The sequence below is a fragment of the Phascolarctos cinereus genome, unplaced genomic scaffold, assembly GCF_003287225.1.
Source record: "Phascolarctos cinereus isolate Bilbo 61053 unplaced genomic scaffold, phaCin_HiC Scaffold_9;HRSCAF=440, whole genome shotgun sequence".
NCBI classification, from domain to species: Eukaryota; Metazoa; Chordata; class Mammalia; order Diprotodontia; family Phascolarctidae; genus Phascolarctos; species Phascolarctos cinereus.
Window position 1 is genome coordinate 201235301 of NW_027556402.1, and position 21790 is coordinate 201257090.

At 35.9% G+C, this 21790-nt stretch overlaps 1 protein-coding gene and 1 long non-coding RNA gene across 5 annotated transcripts in view; both read left to right on the forward strand.

Moving 5' to 3' along the window:
• CTBP1 (C-terminal binding protein 1) overlaps nt 1-21790 on the forward strand; it is a 441341-nt gene that overhangs the window by 209200 nt on the left and 210351 nt on the right. The window lies entirely within an intron of this gene.
• The window catches only part of LOC110212257 (uncharacterized), a 48629-nt gene continuing 28827 nt past the window's right edge, over nt 1989-21790 (forward strand). The window contains exon 1 of the long non-coding RNA XR_002325615.2: nt 1989-2142. This is a non-coding gene — a long non-coding RNA (uncharacterized LOC110212257). The remainder of the gene's footprint in view (nt 2143-21790) is intronic.

Below are 21790 nucleotides of genomic sequence, written 5' to 3' on the forward strand. Positions count from 1 at the left end.
ATATGGTTTGGGAGATTGGGATTAGATAAACTAAGTAGGAGGCCAGGCAAAAAAAATTATGCTATCAAAATGTTTATGTCGATAGCACTTTTTTTCTTAAACCTCTCCAGATGAATAGGTGTTATACTTTTCAGGCACAAATATTGATCCAGTACACTTTAATACATATTTTGATTACAGTTGTTAGAATAGGAAAAAATATTTAAACCAATCAGTGATGATCTTTATTAATGATGTCAGATTATTTAAAAATATATTTTGCTCTGTAGTGACTCCTAATGATGGGAATAATAAATAAAAATCTACTTTTATCATTAAGATCCAAAGATGTTATTAAAAGTAATTTCCAACACAAAGGACTGGCAAGAAAATAATTACTGTGGATCCAATAGCAGATTCTCTAAGCCCCCATTCCGGGCTTTTTGTGTTGTTTTGGTTGACGCTTGTAAAACATGTTTATAGACTATGTCAGCAATGTTCTTCCCCAGTTGCTGTTGCAAAGACTATTTTTGCCGTTTATCACAAAATGCCAGATTTACTCAGCATGTAATTTAATCTTATGCTTGGAAGCTTCCGTGTTACTTAGTTATCATGAAATTATTCTTTAATAAAAATGTATGCTTTGTGATCTATATTTTATTAATTTGGAAAGTCACTCTATCGATTGTCACAAATGCCATGAATGTATCATTTGTCACAGTTATTGGTTGCCTGTCAGCACCAGAGAGTACTTGGCTTGTGGGGCTTCTTAGAAATGTCTGTCTAGATCTGTAAAGGAAAATCTTTTGTATTGTAACTTGTTAATAAAAAGGCTGTTTATATCATCACTCTTTTCCTTGTACTGTAGCATATTTGTATAATAACTCGATTTTTGCAAAAATGGGTGGCATATGAAGGAAGATCAGGGATTGGATTCATGAACGTTTTCTAGAATTGTGCATTGAGTTACACATTAGGTCTCCTTTTGTTTTCAAAACTCAAGTAAATTGTGGTAAATACAAACATTATATATGTGTGGGGGTTTGTATGTGTGTATCTGTGAATGTGTAATATAGATCTGTACATAAAGATTGGATTTGTCTGTTCTAAACTGGCAAGCTTAGAAAAAATGTATTGGCAGGTTTTTGTAGAGCTAGCTTATTAACCATGAAGTTTCTTAAAGAGAAGCAAACTCCTTCTGGAAACTCAATTCCTAACTTCTAGGCCATAGATATAATGTGTTAGAATAATAGCATTTTATTTCAAACTACTTGTCTTTCCTAAGATAAGGAACGTATTATTTATTTCACAAGACCATTATTTAATCTTGTAAATTAACCACTGGGTTAAATTATTTTTTTATTTTAATATTTGTTTCAAAGGAAAATTGTATTTGTAATAATCAACAAGAGGTGCTTGTACAGACTATTCACGTGCTTATGTTTTGATTATGAAATGGATGACAAAGTGTGCATTGGGATCTCTGGACAGTAAGCTCGCCAAGGGACTGCGCAGTGCCTAACATGTAGCTATTTACTATAATAGTATTCTAACGAAGTCCTCCTAAGCCTGAATTTTGATTGAGGGGTGGGGGTAGTTTGGGTTTTTTTGCTGTGAGAATGGCCTTTGGGAACTTCCACCTATGTTTACCTCTCTCTGACACCTAGGGGCAAGAGGAGCCTCTCCACTTGAGGCAGCCCTTGGGCAGCCTGTGTCCTCCTCACCCGTGTATATGGAGTTTTTTCCATACCTGTGCTTGCTGTGTCCCATGGAGCCAGACATCTCTTCCCGCTCCTTCCGCCCATCCTGGGACTCCAGACTCCCCCCACCCCCATCCTAGGAGAAGGTGGGGTCCCTCACAGCTTGCGATGGGCGGGGCCAGGAACCTTCCTTCCCTTCCCTGACTGTCACCTCCCTCCTTTCCTACAGGGTTTTGGGGGGGGAGGGAGGCGGGGGACATGTGTGTTTCAGGCCCCGCCCCTGGCCTTGGGCTGTCGGATTTACTGGGGAGGTAGGAGGTGGTTGGATGGCATCCAGCTGCAGCGCCCGATGAATGGCCAGCCTGGAATGCTTATGCCTCCTCATTGGTTCATAGCCTCCCTGCTTCATAATTTCCTGAGCCCTAGCATATTCTGGTTGAAAAACTGAAGGTGGGGATGCAAGGTTTGTAATCCTTTTTTCCTTTTCCTTGAATTGTTCCCCCAAATGAGGCTCTGGAAGGCTGGTCTCGGCTTCCTGCAGGGCCCCAAGCTTGCTGTAGGTGGCCGGCTGCGGGGCTGGGAGAGGCTCTGGACGGGCCAGGGGTGGCCCGGTGCGGAGCCCAGCACGGGGCAGGATCCCCCAACCTCTCAATCGCCCGCCACAGCCGCAGCCCTGAGCCCCAGCAGCCGCAGCAGCGCCGGGCCCGATAGGGCTAGGAGAGACAAGAGCAGAGAGAGGCTGTTGCAGAGGGGAACCTGGTACATGTAGAGCCAGCGCTGAGCTGTTCCCGAACCGGCCTGCTGCTTTCTGCCTCCCTGAACTCTGAGGCTTGGGATGCTTTGCCTAGAGTGACCCAGGCCAACTTGCTTGCTCCTGGAGATTCCGGGATGCGGGAGTATTTACTGTGTCTGTGGTCAGGCTCTGCTTGCTGAAGGGATTCTTTGTTGTAGGAATAAAAATCATTTATGTAAATACCCCAGAGGGGAGATACAAAGGCTATTGTTCTTCCAAGTTTGTGCCCTGAACCTGCCTCTAGGCAAGACTTCGAGCTTCTGTGCCCCTTCCCTGTCTTTTGCCTGGAGAAGGAAAGAGAGAGTGTCTTCCTAAAATGGTCAATGCCAGCGGCTCTCTGCTGCTTTACAAAGATAATGGCAAGCAGGGGCGGCGCCATCCTGAGCCAGGCCAGCTTCTCAGCCTTGCTTTCCAGGTGGACTGATCAGCATGGCAGCCAGTCCTGGGCTTCCTGCTGCCACCCCTGCTCCAGCTGCGGGATGGGCCTGGGTGCTCATAACTCTTTCGGTGGATCTTGTCACTGGCATTTGCTTTCCCCTGTGGTAGCTGGTATCAGTGACTAACACTGAGATTCTAAAGTGAAATTTGTCAAAGCGGTCCTATGAAATGCCATCCAAAGCCTGGGTTTCATCGTTTTCCTTCTGCCGGAGCAAAATATATTCAGCAGATTTGTTTCGGGTTTACGGAAAAGATACATTTTACACTTTAATGTAATTGCAGCAACAGCCTTAAAGGTAGGAATGAATCCCAGGACTTTGGATTTTTATTTGGAAACAGTTGGGCGAGTCTGGAGATGCCCCTCCCTGACCTGTTGAAAATATTCAGCTTAACAGTTGGAAAGACATAGAACCTTGTGGTAAACTTATTTAAAATGGAAGATTAAAAAAAAATTCACCTCCTTTGTTTGTTCCTATATTCCTACCTCCCAGAGACCTCCTTTGAAGTCCTTTTCCACCGTTGCTCTTTGTGAGTAATTTCAGAAAGCCTCTATGACAGTCTTAAGTGTGTATATTTTTCCGGCTAAATTTGCTCAGTTCCCAGCATCAAAAGATAACCCCTTGATCCTTGGTTAGTTTTAGACATGCAAGTGTTTTTATAATTACTTTATTAAGCTTGCTTTTTAGACCAATTTTTGCTTTCTCTGCCGCTTGTTTATTTAGACCTCTACAATTCAAAGTTTTAACTCCTTAAATTCTGAGTATTCTCTTATTCACTTAAATTTATTTACTTAATATTATAAACAAAACTCATTATAATTCTTATTATATTTATGCATTTTTAACCAAATATATTCAAACAAAATGGGAAAATCAATTTGACAGCATAGTCTGCCATAATTTCTTCTTGGGTTAAGGCTTACTGGTCTCAAATATTTCATGTTAAATATTTTAATGAAAAATAGCCTGAACAGATAGGCTTTTTTCTTTTTTTGAGAATTTTTAAATGTGGAGATTATTTTTCGTTTTTTGTGGGCTTATGTTAATGGTAAATGCAGAGATGATTAAGAATGTCTTTGGGATGATTAGAACCTAGTAGAAAAGATAAGACTTGCAATAAATAACTTCATCTTAGGAAGATCTAACTTCAGAGTAGAGAATGAATTGGAGTGGGAGTAGGGTATGGGGACGGGACTTGAAGTAGAGAGAACAACCAGCACGCTATTGCAGTAGTCCAGGTGTGAGATAATGAAGTCTTGCACCAGAATGGTGGTAATAAGCATGAGGGGAGAGAAAAAGGTCATATAGGAGAGATGTTACAAAGGTCTGGTCATATCACACACTGCTGTGGGCCACCCCCAGCCCCCAAAAAACTCCAGTGGCTCCCTATTGCCTCCAGGAGCAAATACAAATGCTCTGTTCAGCATTTAAAACTCTTTATAACCTAGCCCTCTCCTACCTTACTCCTTGACACATACTCTGATCTAGTGACACTGCCCTCTTGGCAATTCCGGGAAGCTGTACCTCCTCTTCTCCAACTACTGACCTCCCTTGCTGGGATAAGTCCCAACAAAAATCTCTTCTTCAAGAAGCCTTCTTTAGCCCCTCTTAATTCCAGTGCCTTCTCTCTGTTAATTAGTTCCTATTTTTCTTGTTTATAGCTTGCTTTCTATATATTTATTTGCTTATTGTCTCCCCCTTTAGCTTCTGAGTACCTTGAGGGCAGGGACTATATTTTGTCTCTTTGTGTATCCCATGTGCGTGGTAGGCAGTTGATAAATGTTTGTTGATTGATTGATTGATTGCAAATGTAGAAAGAAAAAAAAAGGCTTGGCAACTGATTGTTAAGGAAGAGGAGTAGAAGATACCTAAGTTTCAAGTCTGGGCGAGTGGGTGAATGGTGAAAAGACAGAGATGAAAGGAATGGAGTCTTGTGTTGGGAGTCACATGACATCAACTAATACTCTACTAGGAAATTCATAATATTCCCTTCTATTGCTTCCAGTCAAAATTAGCACTAATGTATGATAGTTTGACAATTAAGATTTCCAAAGAGAAAGATATATAATTTTGGAAGGGGTATCTTGGGAATATCTAATCCAACCTGGTTAGCAGTTCCTTCTGGTTTAGTTTCTCAGTTTTCATGTATTCTTTGTTTTTGTAATACTGATTAAAATAAAGAATAAGGCCAAAAAGAACTGTTAACTTCAAGGAGTTAGGAAGCATTTCCCATGGGCAAATGAAGATACCTCTTCCTCTAAGTCCCGTGGGATCCATTAGTTCTTAGATTTCTCTATCCTATCTGTTATTCAGGGTGGCTCTAATACAAACAGTGAGCAACCTGTGTTCAATGTCAGGGGCTTGGATTACATTAACCTCTGGAATTCTTTGAATTACTATAGTATACTGAAGAGGAAAGATCAGCATGTGTTAGCACACTGCTCTAATTAACTCATTGTCATTAAGCTTCAAGGTCTCAGAAAGTTATTACTCTGGCAGGAACCAGGAAAATTGTTCTGTACTTTTTTTTTTCTTAATGTGTAATTCAGTTGTATGCTTCTTAGTCATGCTTGGCTTTGTGTAATCTAAACATTAAATGTTCATGTTAACTAGCTAATAATCTTAGAACAAGAAAATCAAACTAATATTCCATTTGGAAATGCATAGAAATCAATTTGCAACAATGTTCTAACTAAATTAGACATATGAAAGATCAGAAATTATCATATGGATGAGGCAGCTGTGAGACTGCCATCTTTAAAAGATCATGGAGAATGATAGAGGCACCACAGAACTACAGAAGGGCAAATATTCTGATTTTCCCTCATACTTCCCTACCTCCAGAAAGGGAGATCTATAAACTCCCAGTTAGCTTGATTTTAATTAATGAGCATGATTTCAATACCTGTCAAGATTTTAGAATGTTTTACCTAGAGTATGGTTAGTGAGCATAGAAAAGGAAAGAGGGATCACAAAGAACCACCATGGTTTAATTAAAAGCAGGTCATTCTAAACAAATCTTATTTCTTTTTTTGATAAGATTACTAAACCAAGGGGTTAAGGGGATGCAATAGGTATAGTTCGCCTAATTGTTAGACTGAAATAAAATAGGGATACTTGGGTTCAAAAAACCAACTTTACAAGTACAGGATGGAGAGGCTTGGTTAGAGATCAGTTTTCTGAAGAAGAGCTTGGGGTTTTAATGGATTGTAAACTTAATGAATTTGCAGTATGATGTGACAGGCCCCCCCCCCCAATTATTTGATCCTGGTCTTCATTGAGAAACACACAGCTTTTAGGAAAGAAGAGGAGAGGGGTGGTCCCACTGTCCTCTGCCCTAGTCAGATCACATCTGGAGTGTTGTGCTGAGTTCTGGGAGCGACAGCTTTAGAAGGACATTGATAAATTTGAGTCTCTAGAGAAGGGCATCTAGAATGGTGAAGGGTCTTGAGTCTATGTCATAAGAAGTTTAGTTGACGGAACTAGAGCTTAGCCTGGAGAAGAGACAATTCAGGAAGGACATGATAGCAGTCTGAAGGATTTTCATATAGAGGAGGAATTGAATTTGTTCTGGTTAGATCCTGAGAGCAAAACTCTGAGCAACAGGTAAAAACTGCAAAGAGGCAAATTCAGGCTTTATATCTCCCTATAACTAGAGCTTTCCAGAAGTGGAATGGTGTGCCCCTCTCCCCCACCAATCTTGGAGATTTTTAAGCAGAGGATGGATGATCACTTTTCATCTGTATTATAATGGATATTCCTTTTGGGCACAGGTTAATAAAAATAATAATAGCTAGCATTTCCATAGCGCTTTTTGTAAAACACTTTGTACAAGTATTAACTTATTTGATCCTCACAACAGTCTTTTGAAGTATGGTACTATTATTACTCCCATTTTACAGATGTGGATGATGTTGGTTAAATGACTTGCCCAGGGTCACATTGCTAGTGTCTGAGGCAGAGATTTGAACTCTGGTCTTCCTGAGTCCAAGTCCTATACTTTATGTACTGTGCCATCTCCTCTGAGATCCTTTCCAACTCTCAAATTCTATGATTCTGTGATTCCTAGGATTATAGATTTAGAGCTAGAAGGAACTTTGGGAGTTATCTAATTCAAACCTCTCACTTATAGATGAAGCCTAGACAAGTTAAATAACTTACTGACATCACACGTTGTCTCTGGACAGTATTTGAACCCAGTTTCTTTGACTTAAAAATCCAAGACCCTTAAAGGAATGATGAAAGAGAAGAATAATAGAATCTTGGATGTCACCCAAGGCTTAATTGAAATTTGGCCATAAATGGTGGTTGAATCCCAAAATATGAGTGTTTTCAGTAGTTTAATTTTCTAATTAAAAAGTTAAAGACATTTAGGAAAGAGGGGAAGAAAGGACATCTAAGTATGGCTGGTGATCTTGAGTTTTGATTTTCATACTTTGTAGCCAAAATCTTCTTGTTGAGATTGTAATAAAAAGCAGATATGCATGGCACTTTAGTTTATAAAGCATTACATTCATAACAAATTGTATGGGGGCTTTGGGGTTGGGAGATAAGTTTAATTATTTCTTCTCTCAAATCTTAATTTCAGTTACTTTGAATTTGACTTCATTTTACTGCTCTTTTCACTTACATTATTGTACTCATGTAAATTATTGTCTTAGTTCTACTAATTTACCTCTTAGTCAGTTCACACAGTTCTTCCTATGTTTCTTCAAATTCCTCATATTCATCATTTTTGCCATGGTTATATCACATTATACTGTATTCATATACCTTAAAATTTTTTTTAGTTATTTTTTAATTAGTCACTCAGTTTATTTCTATAATCAAAGGGACAATTCAGTTACTTTTCTTTCATGATTCCACATTGATATTCACAACAGTTAGACTGGTTCATAGCTTGAACAACAATAAGTTTTCTTTTCTTCCCAGAGACCATAAAAATTGACTTTTCCTGCCACCTTTTCTGTCTTCTTTGCCCTTGGATATGGCAAGACCTCAAAGGTATCTTGATTTGCATTCCTCTATTAGTGAATTGGATAATATTTTTGTGTATGCTTTTATACTACATACTTCTAAATTAAAAAATCATAACTTCTGGGTTATAAGCCCAATAAATTGGAGGATTAGACATTTTCTCTAATCCCTAGTAATTCTCTAAAAATCTTAAAAAACTTTGTCCCAAAAGTAGAATGATTACACCTGACTGTAAGGCATACCTATTAAGCACCCATTTAGGGATTTCCCTGCTGCAAAAGAGATTCTGATGACCTTCTGCACCCCTGCCTTTTCTATATTCCTCTGTTAAAAAGAAAAAGAAAAAGAAAATTGACCATATTAGCCAAGTATAGAGGAGGGGGAACTTGCTACTCTGAGTAGAGCATACCCTACATTAGGGAATTCCAAAGTGGCAGAAAAATATATTGCCTAGTCTTTCCTTCAACTCTGCAAAAAGTGGCAGATCAACTGATTAAATGTAGCCTATACTAGGTCTGAAGGAAAGGAAACTGGAGCCTTACTGGGACAAGTCCTGTCTCTTCTCCCTCCCCCCAAATCTACTTGGACAAAAACTAATGTTGGAGAAAAGTAAATCTTCCAAAATGAGAGTAGGCTGAAACAGCATTGCAGTATAGCCACGGGATAATACCCTTTATCAAAGAGGGAGGAGTCAGAATGAGTGACATGAGAAAATAAGAAAAAAAGCCTAAAATTATTCAGGATTTCTAAAGGAAGAAAAAAATGTAATTAAAAATCTAAAAAAACAAAGCAGGTAAATCAACAGAGAAGATAGTACAATTTGAAGGGAGGATGAACTCTGAAACATCCAAAAGATTACAAGCCTCTAAGTAACTATTTTAAAAAAAAAAAGAAAATTGAACCAACACTTGATGAAACACAGAACCATGTTAATTCTCAAGACAGCATTGAACAACAACAAGATCTTCCAGAATATTCTAAGAAAAGAGAAACAAGAATCTTGAAGAAAAAAAAGTTAGAGGGGAACAAATGGTAGAATTTATAGTTTGCACAGCAAAAAATAATAAGTAGACCGGATAAACTTGAATTTATGGTGGCTTATCTCCAAAAAAGTAAGAGAACAGAAGATTTTTTAAACACAAATATATTGAAGAGCAATATGGGAGAAGCAAAAGGCCAGATAATTTAAAGTAGACAACTTGAGTGTAGCCTGAGTCAGATTAAAATATAATTGGGAAATTTTAACAAAGTACATAAAATTACAATACAATGTAGATAATATCAATTTGTGGTTTTCTACGTCAATATACTGCCCACAGGGATTCATTTTTGAGTTTGAAACCAATAACATAAGATCTCTATATAAGCAAAAGCCATTGATTTTAATTACCAGATTTATAGAAACAACTTGAGGACTGTAGATCTCCCAGGAGAACATGAAAGCTGTTTGTATTCTTTGGCCACTTATCTTTTAGAAAATAATTGTTGGTGTTATATATTTGTGCCAGTTCCCTGTAAATTTTGGATATCATTTCATCATAAACATTTGATGAAAATGCAAATATTTTCCCCTTTCTATGATTTCAGTAATCAAATCAATACTTTCATTGCTTCTAGAAAGCATGTTGTCAGTTAACTTCTCAAACCAAAGTATCCTTCCCTAGTCACCACTCTTTTATTTAGGGTGTCTTCCCCTCCTAGAATGTAAACTCCTTGAGGATAGACTGTCTTACTTTTTTACTTGTATCTCCAAAGCTCAATACAGATCTTGGCACATAGTAAGCACTTTATAAATGTTTTCTTTCATTCACTCATATCCCTTCTAATTTTGTCTTCATTGGTTGTATTTATGTAAAGCCTTTTTAATTCTACATAGTCAAAACACCTTGTTTTTCCATTTACTGTTTTATGCTTTTGAATGATGTAACATGACATAATCTAGATCCTTCTTTGTAAGATTTTACAGACTAATTTTAATTTTCATTCACTGTTGGCTGCCATATTTCTTTGCCTGACCAAATATTTCCCCCCCCCCAAAGTAGCTCCTAGAACTTTTGGGCTGCTATTCTACCATTAGCAACTATTCCACCACCCCGTTGTCCCATGCACATCACATGCTCAGCGTTTCCAAAATGGAACTCATACCCCCCTCCCCATCACCATTCTTCCTAACATCCATATTTCAGTTGAGGATACTACTCAGCTTCATAACTTTAGAGTCATGTCTTTGTATAGGCAGTCCCCAGTGCTAAAAAGTTTTCCCTCTTCATCTCTATCTCTAGGAATACTTGGCTCTATTCAGTGCTTAGCTCAAGTGCTACTGCCTACACAAGACCTTTCCTGACCCCTCCAATTATTAATAGTCCTTGCCCCCCAAAACTGATTTGTTTGTATATATGTTTTATGTGTTGTTCCTCCCTAACTCAATAGGATGTATGGTCTTTGAGGCTAGGAGCTGTTTTTATTTTTGTCTTTGTATCCTTAGGACTTGGCACAGTGCCTGGAATATAGTAGGTGCTTAATAAATATTCATTGAATTTAATTATTGTGTCAGTTATCTTCTCTCAATTAAACTGCTTTGGGCTGCATTAATTCTTGTTCTTTTAGCCATTTCTCATTATCTGACATCAGCAGCTTTTTTTTTATTGGATTAGTTTGGATTTATTTTAATTGCACAGCTATGTCATCTTATAAGTTTATTCTTCCTAATTTGATATTGAATTTGATCTTTGCTCCAACAATTTGATGGTCTGGCTGCACATATGGCTCATTTGTTAATGATTCCTAGCACTTCAGTAACTAGTTGTTTGTATTTGTTAGAACATAACTCTTTTCATTTTTTATTATGTTATTCGGTGTTATCCATCTCTCATGTCTCATAGCTCTTAAAAAAACTCTTCATATTTTATAGAGGTGAAATTTACATGTCTACAAACCTTTTGTCCTCTCTCATCTTTTACTCCTGAATCATGCTTTCCAGCATATTTCACCTCCTCCATGCCTATCTTTGTATTGAAGTTACTGATCATTAAAGTATATATTAATTTAATTTGGAAGTTATTTAGTTATTCATGAAATTTCTTTACCTCCTTATCCTTTGTAAGAGATGTTGGTGCATATATTTATTGCATTTAGCTTCATTGTAGATTTTTTGCAGATACTTATCATGAGCCCTGAAGTATGAGGTGGCTAAAAGTAAAAGTGTGCCATCAAATTCTGTTTATTGTTTCCTTTGTACAAGCCATGAAAGCTAGCTTAGCAAGTCCTTAATTTTCTTCTTCAAGAAGAACCTCTTATCTATTAATTTAGTTTTAACTTGTTTAAATCTTCTGGTTTCTTTTGTAGTGAAAATGTTAATATTAATATGATTCTTTTCCTCCAATAGTATGTTCACTTATTGTTACTATGAAGAATCTCACGCTAAGAGTACCAACAGTTAAATTAATGCTTGTTGATAGTTTAAAAGTTTTATGATTCTTAGAGCCCTGTACCTCCTTTTCTACAACTGTGCCATTCTTACTGCAAAAACTAAAGGGAACTATATGATGGAACATTTTTTGTTTCATAATTATACTTAGCTAAACTAGTCCTTTCATAGGTCATAGAAATAGCCTATTGCTGAGATCATATTCATAGCCTTTCTAGAATGGTAGAACCTTCCAAAACTTGAACTCCTGTGACCTTGCCTTCAAGAATTCGGAGTTATTTCCACAGGATGGTAATTCATCAGAGTAGGACTTTTTGGACAAACTAAGTTTGAGCTGAAAATCAACATGAAATTTGGTTGTTTCCATAGTGCCTCTTATTTATCAGCTTCATATCCCTATGTCATGACCTCAGAGAAACCTAAGAAAAGATGTATGATATTATATTAAAAAGAGATAGCGTATTCAGAAGGTAGTATATTCAAAGAGTGTCACATAGTACCTAGAAGGCTGATCTTGGATTGAAGAAGAACTGTGTTCAAATTCCTGCTTATTACACATCCTAGCTTTTTGATCAAAGCAGCTCTCTAAGACTACAGCTATATTGATGGAGGGAGTTTACCCATAGCAACTGTTCCCTAGACTGATGAAATCACAGGTTTCATTTACAAATAATTATTTACAAAATTGATTGTGATACCTCAGCTTCAAAGAAAATGAATTAAATCTTAACAGTTTTTCCATCTATAATACTTGGAATTTTCTTGTGTAAGATACTTAATGTTTTTCATTAAATAACGTACAACTATGTTTTTATAATCTCCTAGGATCTTAATGTTTGCATCTCTAGCAAAAGTCATTCAGCATATGAAAGACCTTCAGTGACAAAAGGACTCACTAACTCATGAGACAGGGTCTTACCCTGTAGGACAGCTCTAGTTTTTTGAAAGTTTTTCCTTATATTAAACCAAAATTTTCTTCCCTGTGGTTTTCCTCCATTGGTAATTACTCTGCCTTGTAAAATATATCTAATCTTTCTATGTGACAGTCCTTCAAATACTTAAAGGATTACAGTCATGTTGCCCCTTTTCCTCTACTTCAGAATAAATACCCCCAATTTCTTCAACTGATGCGTTTATTATGACAGAGTTTCCAGGCTGTCTGCAATCCTGTTTGCCCTCCTCATAAAGGGGTGTAGTTTGTGAGTGCCTATCAGAATAATGATACCCAGTCAGCAAACACACAGGACATATACCACATGTGGCTTAACTAGAAGAGAGTACAATAAGTAGGATTACCACCTCTGAACGTGAGAATTATATTAATTCAATCTAAGATCATCTAACCTTTAAAAACAATTTTGGACTGGCATGTTGCACTGGCCTTTTTCACATGAAATACTATATTGCAACATCTCTTCCATCCTGTACTTGTATGATTGATTTACTTTTTATTCATTTTATATCACAGTCATTTGCGAATAGAATTCCCTCTTCACCTTGAGTTATAAACTCACTCTGGTAACAAAAACAGTTAAGCAAAAACAAACCCACACCTTGACCACTTCCAACAATGTATGCAGCATTTTGTCCCCAGAAAATGGAGGTATGATTCATTATCTACTCTTCAGAGCAATTAATGATTTTTAAATTCTTATTAAGTTTGGCTTGCTTTTAGTGATCTTTTCATTTTTACTGTACTTGTCAGTATGATATTATTCTCCTGTTTATCTTTATATTACTTTGAGTCAAATCATATAAATCTTCCATATTTATCTAAATTCTTCATGTTGCCAATGACATTTCAGTTCTAAGTGCAGAACTTTGCGTTTTTCCCTATTAAGTTTCATCTTGTTAGATTTAGCTCATTATGATATTTTTGGATCCTGATTTTACTATCCACCTATTTAACTATGTATTCTGCCTCTAAAGAGATAGGGACTAGATTTGTCATGTCACTGCTACATATAATTCCTGGGTAAGGAAGGTCCCTCTACCAATACATATTAGCCCAGGGGTGGGGAACCTATGGCCTTGGGACCACATGTGGCCCTGTAGGTTCTCAGGGGATTTGTTCAATTAAGTTTGGATTCAGTCAAAGGGCTGCTCTTGAGGATATAGAAGGCCACATGTGGCCTTGAGGCCACAGGTTCCTCACCCCTGTCCCTTCTTTGAAATCCATAGCCTTAGAGAGTGACTTGGAGCCCTGGAAAACTAAGAGACTTGCCCAGAGTGATATGGGTATATATCAGCATTTGCGACTATGTCTTCCTAGCTTTAAGCTCTCTCTCCACCACACCATAACTGCCTCTTCTCCACGTCTCTGGTATCCACAGACTTGATAAGCATGTCATTTGTGTCTTTAGTCACATCTCTGATGTTTTAAAAAGTTCAGCAATATAGGGCCAAGGACAGATGCCTGTGACATACAACTTGAGATTTCCCTCAAGATTTCCACCAATACATTAATATGGCTGTATTCCAAGCATTTGAATAATTTCAAATCCATTTCTAATTGCACTGATTATCCAACCCAGAACCCCATCTTGTCTGATAAAATTTTATCAAGCGCTTCCCTAAAATCCAAGTATAGCTATCAGGCTCACCAGCCCCTAGTGTGAAAAATCCACTTTCTTTTCTTTGTGTAAATTGGAACATTTGCTTGTCTCTGGTCCAACAATATATTTCCTGTTATCTATGATTTCTCAAAGTTCTCATCAACATTAGCTCAGAAATCATATATGCAAAATATTTCAGAACTCTGCTTTGAAATTGTTCCAGGCCCACTTGATTTGAATTCACTTAAGAGCACCTTCTTACTATCCCTCACTTACCTTGCATTACAATTCTGTTGTGATGATTTTTCTATCCTTCTATGTGTAGAGATATTCCTCTCGATTAAAAAAAAATTTCCCCTTGATATCTTAATCTTAATTTTTTTCTCCCTCTCTCCTATAGCACAAACAAGATAGTCACTGTAGGAAGTGACAAAGGATATTGTAAGATCCCTTAGAGCATGCCCTTTTCAGTGACCTTTGAGATTCTAAAGGGAGGCTGGGGGAAGTGAGTCATATTTTGCTACATGATTTTCCTTGCCTACCTTTCCTTGGAGGCTAAACTGGCTTACCTCAGGTGAAATTAGGAATACAGTAATCTGTAGAATTGGAAGCTTTAGGTTTTGAAGTATTAAGCCTATATATCCATGCAGAATTGCCACCTGGCATTTTTGTTTCTATCCGGCTATGTAATTGTGTTGAGGGGGGAAGGCACAGATTTTTGTAATTCTGTTACATGGATGTTGATTGCAAGCATGTTTTGGTAAGCAAGTGTTTCTCTTTAGTTAAACATAATAATATTTAGTTTTCTTTTTTTGAGAATTGATGATATAAATCACAACAGGTAATTGCTAAACTTGCATTTGATCTAGTGGTATAGATTTTATATGTAATATATATAAGTATATGTATATATAAGTATATATATATACACATATACTTGAAGACTGTTTTATTCTAGACATCATGGAAAATTCAACATGATTTAATTTTTTCTTATTTTGAAATTTATTTCTTCCTTGTCCATTTGCAAATGAAACTTTAAAATCTGCAGTTTTATACTTTTGTCTTTAATGTTGCTCTGCTAGCCTAGAGCTGTTTTTAGTGTCTTTATTGCAAGTAGACAGATGGTGATATTTGGTTTCCTGTCAGTTTTAATGAATATAGATAGAAGTGATAAGAACATTTGCTTCATTTAGCAAACTTCCTTTTCTAGCTTTTAATTAATGAAGTACTCAGTGATATGCTACTGCTTTTGAAGATAGTATGGTTAAATCATAAATTAACTCTCCATTTCAGAGTGCTGGAAGAGGTAAAGAGTAAATTGTATGTCTAATTACTGTTTTTGAAACTTGCTTACTTAGGTTTACTAGGAGTTATCAAATATGTCAGAAATATAAGATTTCTGAAACTTAAAAGTCTTTAGAGTCTCTTCATGGCTAACAATAAATTTTATTGATACTAAGTTCTACCAAACTTTGTCCTTTTTATGTAGAATGGAAGCTATTGAAGGAAATGGTCTCTAACTCTTTCCCTAGTCTGATTACATCGGGAATATTATTTTCAGTTCTGAACATCACATTTTAGGAAGGATGACTTACAAGCTATTGCATGTCCAGTGGTAGGTAAATTTATACCAGAAATTCAAGGATGTTCTTCATTAAAAAACAAGTGTCTTCATGATTCATATTAACAAAAACCACATGGTATCCATAGATACCAAATTCTTAATAATATACAACATTTATTTATGTTAAAATTACTAAAAAGCATGGAATGAAAGAATTTTTTTGTTAATTACCTTCCAAAAAGATTTATCCAAAACCACGAGTTAGTCTTATTCATAATGGACAAACACTGGGAATTTCCCCATCTAGATCATGGATAGTAGGAAGATGCACACTATATGCACTATTATTTTGCAAAGTACCAGAAATGAACAATAGAATGTGAAGAATTATTTAAGTGAATAAGTGTAGTCAAAATAAAGAGAAAATTATCTGTATTTGCAAATAAAACTTTACAGAAAAAACCCTAGTGAATTAACAAAAAATTGAGAACAATTGCTTCAGCAAAGTAGCAGAATGCAAAATAAATCAACACAAATCAGCCTTTCCATGTATCACTAACAACAAGAACAAAAACCATACAAACAAGCCCAGGAGGAGAAGGTGCAGAAAGATCAATTCTATTTAAGATAATGACAAAATATATTCATTATTTGGAAATTAAATTACCAAGACAAATGTTGAACTTACATAAATATAACACCAAAAAGAATTTTTGCAGAAATCAAGGAAGACCTGTATACTGTGAAAGTCTTTGAATTAGATATCAAATAAAAAACCTGATGCCTACAATATGTGTGGATTTGACAAAAATTTATAATATTTATGGTAAAATTATGATATTGATAATATCATTACCTAATAGATAATCATCCGAGAAAGTATTCAAAATCACTATTAGAGAAATGTAAATTAAAACAATTCTAGGAATATCTTTCTGTAGTATTCATTAAAGGAAAGATGAGAAAATCCAATGTTGCAGAAACTGGGGAAAGACAAATTGTGAATTGGTATAACCATTCTGGAAAATGATTTGAAGTTGTTCAAGGAAAGCCTCTAAATTGTTTATACCCTTTGACTTGTAGATTATGGTACTAGTGTTGTACCCTAAGGAGGTCAGTGACAGCAAGCAAAAACCCATTTGTCCAAAAAGTATTCATAGCAAAACTGATTTTTCCAACACTGTTGCTAGAGATAGTCTGTGTAAGCCAACCTTTTGTGTTCATTTTTAAAAGTTTTTATTTGAACTAAAAGCACTCAGAAGCCTAATGCCATGGTTCCCAAACTGCATATCACAGCGCAGGGTGCCACAGAGAATTCTCAGGAGTGCCTCCGAATATTTTATTTTTATTGTCTAATTTAACATTTTTATTTTATTCTGAACTTATGAAATAAAACAAACGTTTCCATAACATAGTAGAATAGAAAAAAAGATGATTGCACATGAAACTACAATTCTATTATGTACAACTTGCTATTCCTTTTAAATGTATAATAACATTATCATGTAATTTTCTTTTTTCCCTTTTTTTCTTCCCTTTCCCTACCCTGGAGATGGCTACCATTAGACACAAATATTTATGTCATAGGTAAAATCATTCTGTACATATTTCTATTTATCAGTTCTTTCTCTGGAGACAGATAGCATCTTCCTTCATAGGTCCTTTGTAGTTAATTTGGGTATTTATAATAGTCAAAATGACTTAGTTGCTCAGTTGTTTTTTTTTAAGGCAATTGGGGTTAAGTAACTTGCCTAGGGTCATACAGCTAATAAGTTCAAGTGTTTGGTCTGAGGCTGGATTTGAACTCAGGTCCTCCTGACTTCAGGGCTGGTGTTCTATCCACTGCACCACCTAGCTGCCCCTCAAAAGTTATTCTTAAAACAATATTGCTATTATTGTGTACAGTGTTCTCTTGGTTCTTCTCATTTTGCTTTTCATTATTTTATGCAAATCTGTCCATGTTTCTCTAACATCATTAAGTCATCATTTCTTATAGCAGAGTAGTATTCCATCACAATCATTTACAACTCGTTTAGCCATTCCCCAATTGATGGGCATCCCTACAATTTCTAGTTCTTTGCCACTACAAAAAGAACTGCTATAAATATTTTAGAACTTATAGGTTATTTTCCTTTTTCCCTAATCATCTTTGGAAACAGACCTAGTAGTAGTATTGTTGGGTCAAAGAATATAGGCAGTTTAATAACTCTTTGGCATAATAACTCTTTGGGCATAATTCCAGATTGCTCGCCAAAATGATTGGATCAGCTTATAGTTCCACCAGCATTGAATTAGTGTCCCAATTTTTCCACATCCCCTCCAAAATTTGTTGCTTTCTCCTTCAATTATTCTAGCCAATCTGATAGCTGTAAAATGATATCTCATGGTTATTTTAATTTGTGTCTCTGTAATCAATAATAATTTGGAGAGCTTTTTCATAGGGCTAAATTTTTTTGATTCCTTCATTGAAAAACTGCCTGTTCATATCCTTTGACCATTTATCATTTGGGAAATGACTCATTCTTACAGGTTTGACAGGGTTCTTTATATATTTTAGATATGAGACCTTTATCTGAGAAACTGTCTATAAAATTTCCCTCCCCCCCAATTTCCTGCTTTCTTTCTGATCTTGGCTACCTTTGTTTCATTTGTTAAAAAGCTATTTAATTTAATATAATAGAAATTATTCATTTTATACCTCACTCTGCTCTCTGTCTCTTTTTATTCTTAAATTGTTCACCTCTCCTTAAGTCTGATAGGTAATATATTCCATATTCTTCAAATTTTGTTGTAATAGCTCTCTTTATATCTAGGTTATGTGTCCATTTTGACCTTTTCTTGGTAAATGGTATAAGATATTGGTTTATGCCCAGTTTCTGCCAGACTGCTTTCCAGTGTTCCTAACAATTTTTGCCAAATAATGAATTCTTATCCCCAAAACTTGTCTTTACTCTTGTCAAACACAAAGTTACTATAGTACATTTGCTGCTGTAAATTGTATGTCTACTCTGTACCACTGATCTACCTTTCTATTTCTTAGCCAGTAGCAGATAGTTTTGATAATTACTGCCATACAATATAATTTAAGACCTGGTATTGCTAAACCTCTTTCCTTTACATTTTTTCATTAGCTCCTTTGACTTTGTTATTTTTTTCTAACTCCGTAAAATAATATTTTAAATTTTAGAGGAAAACAGTGATACTTGGCAATAGTCAGACACCATGAAAACTCCTAATTTAAGGTAGTTTACAGTTTCAGTATTAAATTGCTTAACATTACTTTCAGTGACATTCTTCATTGTTTGAGATACGTTTTTGTTTACTTGTACTTTCATCTACTGTAGTAACTTCTTGAACTTTCTCATTTACAATATAATATCTTTGTGGAGTTGAGTTTTTAGTGGCTGCTATGATAAAAATCATGTACCACAAGAAAATCATTGTGAGACAGGAAATGAAACAGGCAGTGTCCAGTAGGATTCCAAGGACTGAGAAGTTGTACGGTGACCAAAAAGCACATATAGACCATTAATAAGTAATTGTGGTTATTTAAGAATAAAATTAAAATATTTTTCTTTAAATTTTTGTGTATTATTTTTTCAAAGACTACTAAGTTGTTAAGACATAAATACTTACTAAGTTGTTTGGATCTAACTACCTAATAAATGGAACTTTTAGGTTTTTCTTTTAGCCTAGGTATGCTGTGAAAAAAATTACTTAGACCCTAAGGGCACTGTGAACCAAAACAGTTTGGAAACCTGTGGCCTAATGTAAACTAAGCTGAAAGATTAAATCCCTTCTGAATTTTTTTTAAATGTGTCAGTTTTTGCTTTTTTCAAGATCACCAATTTGATTATTTGGTGATATTGTTTTTGCATTTAATTTTAGAAAGTGCTGACCATACAGTGTAGGAGTATTAATATCAATTTTAATGCTTCCTTTCATGCTTCAGGTGGCAAGAGCTGAACGTCTTAGTTTTAAGAGAAAAAGCACATACCTACTCATAGCTGCCTCAAATAGTTTTTGTACTTTTTTGTGTGAATTTTTTTTTTGGAGAATACAGAAAAAAAATAAGCAGATTGGAGGTATTTTGTCCATACATAGAGATACATTTGGAGCTAGAATCCAGTATTATTTTTGTACAAAAAGAAAAAAATTGCTGCTGCTTCCCAGCAGTCATTCCCCTCTGCCATTCAGCTTTCTTTCTCTAACTCTATTTTCCTCAAGTTCCTCCTTTAGGCTAGTTTAACTATTACCAGAACCAAAATAATAATACTATTCATCTCAATTGAAAATAAAATATTCCACTTCTTGATCTTCAGCTTGTGTATATACAAAGACCAAGGAAATTCGTCAACCAAGAGAAAAGAAATGAGGGTGATTTTTGTGACAGCCTCCCCAGATGACTGACTCATCCTGTAAGCTGTGATCCCTTGACCCCAGTTGCTCTTTCCAATCTGTTCCCATCCCAGTCTGTTTAAAGAAAAAGTAGGTGAACACTTAAGGAACCCTTTTAAAAACAGTCATTTCCTGATATGTCCGCCTTCCGTTGAATCTTCCCAGTTAAGAAAACCAACCCAAAAAAGCATATCTAAGAATGTACTGTTCTCTTTTCTTATTATTATTAGCAATAATAAAAGGTATTAGAAAAATCTGTTATTAATAATTTTTTTAAATTTTAGATGCATTAATAATAACAACTGATATTTCTTGAGTTTTTGAAGGTCTTCAAAATGCATTGTACCCACTTCATTTGATCTTCATAATAACTTGGTGAGGACAGTACTACAGGTATGTTATTATTGTATCCATCCTACAAGAGAAAAAACTCAGATAGTGACAATGAATGACTTTTTCATAGGCACACAACTAGTGTTGGAGTCCGAGTTCAAGCCCATTTCTCTCTTGACTCTAAGTCCAGTGCTGTTTTGATTACTCAGTGTTGTCTCCATCAATACTTAAACATGAAAGATCCAGTCTTATTTCTGGACAATGTTAATATGTCCAGGATTTTTACTTTAGTTATTTAAGAAATAGTTTTTTGTTTACTTTCCCCCACTAACTCCAGTGGCCACAGGCAGGTGATGAAAATTTTATCTAGCATTTTCACTGAGTGAACATATTATTCATTCAAAATGTGGGGATGGGGGAAGGAGGGAGGGAATTTGAAATGCAAAAATTTTTTTAAATGAGTGTTAAAAATTTTTTGTGTAATTGGGAAATATTTAACAAAATAAATAAAAATAATTTTTTAAAAATGTGTTGTGCCTATTATGTGCAGGTGCTAGAGATACAAAGATTTTTTTTAAATGATACAATTCCTTCACACCAGAAGTTTACATTCTACAAAGGGGAAGGAGGGTTAGGAATGATATATACAGATCCATATAACACAAGTTTGTAATGGGGGAAAAGGAGAGAACCAGATTAAGTTCTCTAGGAAAGTTTAAGAAGGGAGAAAAAATTGAGGAAGGAGATTGGGGAAGGCTTCACAAAAGATGTGACACATGGGCTAAGTCTTGAAGGAACAGAAAGATACTGAAAGCTGGAAATGAAAGGTATTTCAGTCATGGCAGACTGCATGTTTCAGGGGAAACTGAATCATGCAATTTGGATTTAACAAAGAAGGGACATCTGTCTTTTGAGACCTTCAGAGCTTACATGACTAGTTTTAGGCTATTGTAGAAAGAATCCTAGATTTGGATATGGTTTGGATTACATGTCATTCAGGTTCCTTCCAACTATAAATTTATGCCTGGACTTGGGAGTCAGGAGAGAAAGGGATTTAAATCTAGTCTCCAACACCAGTTTAGTGACCATGAAAGTCATTTATTGTCACTTAGCCTTGGTTTCCTCATTTGTAGGAGATGGATACAAGACTAACACCTGTAGTTACCTTCCTCACAAGGATCTTGGGTCTTCCAGGAGAATAGGGCAGGACAAAAACCCATAGCACCGTAATGAAGGAAATAGTAGAGGAAATCTGCCCAGAACTCTAGGACAAAGAAAAAAGTAAGTATTCCTTGCAAGAAGAGATGAAGACCTGAATTTGGAGAGTGGCCTTATAAGTGGAGAAAAGGAGACAGAAGCAAAAGTGGTGGGAGTGATAGAATTGATAGGATTTGGCATTGGGTTGGATGTGGATGGGGGAAAAATAAAAAGAGGTCCCCAGGATTTGATACTGGATGATTGGGGGGATGATGATGATGACCTCTAGAGAAACAGGAGAGCGTAGAGGGGAAGATGTTGAGTTCATCAGCTTGATGATACTGAACACATTATGTTCCCCTCAAAACTTTCACCTTCTCCAAACTTTCCTATTTCTTTTTTATACTTAGAAAATATTTTGTCAATC